Here is a 3610-nt window from a genome sequence, read left to right on the forward strand (position 1 = left end):
CAGAACAACAGCTTCAAACTAAAAGAATCAGAACAACAGCTTCAAACTAATGCCCCTTTTCCACCGTCACGGCGCGGGTCGGATATTTCCGAGTTGAAGCGCGTTTGAGGTCTTTCCACTGTTCCAGAAACCGGCTCGCCTCGCTAAATTCTGGCCCGGCTTCTCAAGGGTTCCGAGCGAGCCGCGCCGTGACGTCAGAAACACTGTCGGTCACTGATTGGTCGGGGGGAGGAGTCTGTGGAGTCTTTCCAAACAACTCGATCCACCATTTTTTTCTCTACCGCTTGCCATTAGCGATAACACGAGGAGCGTATATTTTAGTATTTTGAAGCTATACAACAACAATAATATCAAAGCCGTGGTCAAATGCAGAAGTGCAGGTGTTGTTGTGCTTGGTGGCCGACGAAAAAAGTCAAAGCGAGCTAGATGGAGGATTGGAGGGTGGTTTGGACACGACTACTGCTCTACTTGAACCATTTATAGAAGATGGTGAGTGTTTTCTAACTTTAAACATATTTTAAATTACTCATCGCATCGGTTCTGAACATATTTTTAACTAACAAAAGAGGCTGACGCCATAATAGGACAACATCGGTGCTACGATGCTAAGCTAATTTGCATAAACGCTAACTGTCCTCCGGTCCCGTTTCTCACTGTATTTTATCCAGAACGTATTTCAGCGCGTGACGGTTCATCTCTAAACTCCACATTAAACCCTCCAAGCCTCCCGGCTCCTGCTCCTGCTCCATCAGAGGAGTCTACACCTGACAGACCTCCATCAGAGGAGTCTGCACCTGACAGAGCTCCATCACAGCCCAGCTGCACCTCACAGAGCAGCACAACGCTGCAGCTTCTGTGCTCGGTAAGAACAGATGCAACTTGTTCCACATCACTTTATTTGTGCCAATAAGGACTTGATTTATTTTATTTTTAAAGTAAAAAACTAAAATGTTGAATAAATACTGAATTGGGATGAAATTATGTACACAGGGTCCCAGTTACAGACAACAAAATGTAAAATAAAAACAGTAATAAGATCGAAGATATGAACTAAGAAAAACATCAACTAAAAAACATCTACTAATAAAACACTAAGCACTAATAGCAGTAAACAATCAAAACAATACGTCAAACAGCAACATGAACTAGAGTTTGTGCAGCCTCATGAATATATAACACTGTGAAGAATCACATCATGTAGCTGCTGATCAGTTTTATGTTGCTGCTGATCTGTTTCATGTTGCTGCTGATCTGTTTCATGTTGCTGTGTTCATTCGTGCTCGTCTGTTCACACAGACTCATGTCCGTGCTGCTGATCAGTTTCATGTTGCTGCTGATCAGTTTCATGTTGCTGCTGATCAGTTTCATGTTGCTGCTGATCTGTTTCATGTTGCTGCTGATCAGTTTCATGTTGCTGCTGATCTGTTTCGTGTTGCTGCTGATCTGTTTCATGTTGCTGTGTTTATTCGTGCTCATCTGTTCACACAGACTCATGTCCGTGCTGCTGTTCTGCGTATTGTGTTTAATGTTTTTATGCTATTAGAGCTTATCATATTTTTAGTTGATGTTTTTCTTAGTTCATATCTTAGATCTTATTACTGTTTTTCTTTTATATTTTATTGTTGGATGTAACTGGGACCCTGTGAACATAATTTTGATCCACCACATGGACCACATGAGGTGCGAATGACAAAGAATATCTGCATCTGTATAATACTTTCTGATTCATATATCCATTATTATCATTTTCATTATTTTTAAATCAATTTATTTTTCATTTTCTTATTTGATCAGTTTATTATTATTAATATATCTATTATAGCTGTTAGCAGCACCTTTCTTTGTTTCATGCATTTATTCAAAAACAGTATGTAGCTTGAATTAACCACCTGTTTCTTCTTTCTGGTGAAGAGAAAGAGAAAAGAGTCCAGTAAAGAAAAGTCTTATTTCATCACTGAATGAACATGAAGAACTGAAGCGGACACAGCAGGAACAACACTTGTGTCTTCTTCTGGATGAAGCCCGTGAGACAAGGGACACACAGATACACAGTCATTAGTTGGAGGAAGTATTTTTTATTTTTGTACATTTTTCACTTCTTACTTTTCTTATTAAACAATTTTTTTCTTAAGTGGTGTCCTTGAACATTAAATTTCCTAAACAAATTTTACAATGTTAAGTTCATATAGTGTTTGTTTAAATTCATACTGGAAGTTGAGAAGAATTTCCAATTGCATTTGATCTTTAATGAATCCTAAGAAAAGATTACCAGAATCTGCTCAACTGTTATTATGTTATAAATTTTTGGTTCGAGGATGAAGTGACACAAAAACAGTCAAAAATTCAGAAAGGACAGTTATCGATTATCAGTCATCAGTTATCTTTTAGCAGTTATCGTTTATCGTCCGTACAACTGTGGCCTGAGAGATTCAGCTGAAAGTCCTGGTGCACCTTTTATTTGAACCTGCAGAGATTTGAACAGCTGATCTGAAGCAAACAGGCAGGAGTTCAACTGAACTGACCACTCTTGCTGTGTTTGATGGTCTCCTCCTTCGCCATCCATCCATCCATCCATCCATCCGTCCATCCATCCATCATCCATCCATCCATCCATCCTCTTCTGCTTCAGGGTTGTGGGAGCAGCATCTTCACCAGGGAGGCACAGACATCAACAGCCTCCTCTTCAACTCTTCTAGGACCCCATGGTGTTCACAGACCAACTGACTATTTATTAATTAATATCCTGATGCTGCTCAATAATCCAGGTAGAAAAATCTAAAAAGTTAAGTCTGGTCCTCTGGACATTCACAAAACAAACAATACAGTTTATAATAAATAAACTAAATGTTTTTTGTTAGTTTTGTTTTTTGAATGTCCAGAGGACCAGACTTAACTTTTTTAGATTAATAAGTAATAAATTTATGTTTTAATTTAATGAAAGACAAATCTTTAAAATTCAAGGACAAAATTTAATCTAATTGTTTTCAAGTCTGTATCTTATTGTAAAAGCAGTTTCAAAGATTACAGCACAGTGTGATGTTTTGTAATTTTAACATGAAACTTGTGCATATCTGCAAATAATAAAAGTGAAGATATTTTTATACATCTTTATTGTAAAAATCTATACTAAAATGAAAAACGCATGGATTTAAAGCAGCAGTAAGGTAGGATTATGAATCAGGTTTAAAAGTTACAGCTCATGAGGTACTCCATTAGAGCATGACATCTCTTCCACAACATCGTGTGACAAAACCTTCAGGGTGTTCTTCTTCTAATACGTTTAGTGGTGACTAGTAAGTAGCTTAAGGGAGCACTACCGCCACCAGGTGGTAAGACTTGTTGGATTCTAGTCCCCGCCTACAGAGCCGGTCCAGAAATGTACATGGAAACACAACAGACCCGAACCGATCTGAACCAACCCGAACTGATCTGATCCGCTCTGTGACGGTGGAAAAGGGGCATAAAAGAATCAGAACAATAGCTTGAAATTAAAGAATCAGAACAACAACTTGAAATTAAAGAATCAGAACAAGAGCTTGAAACTAAAAGAAGCAGAACCATAGCTTGAAACTAAAAGAATCAGAACCACAGCTTGAAACTAAAAGAATCA

This window comes from Nematolebias whitei, chromosome 18 (assembly GCF_014905685.2).
Source record: "Nematolebias whitei isolate Nwh7 chromosome 18, NemWhi1, whole genome shotgun sequence".
Taxonomy (NCBI): Eukaryota; Metazoa; Chordata; class Actinopteri; order Cyprinodontiformes; family Rivulidae; genus Nematolebias; species Nematolebias whitei.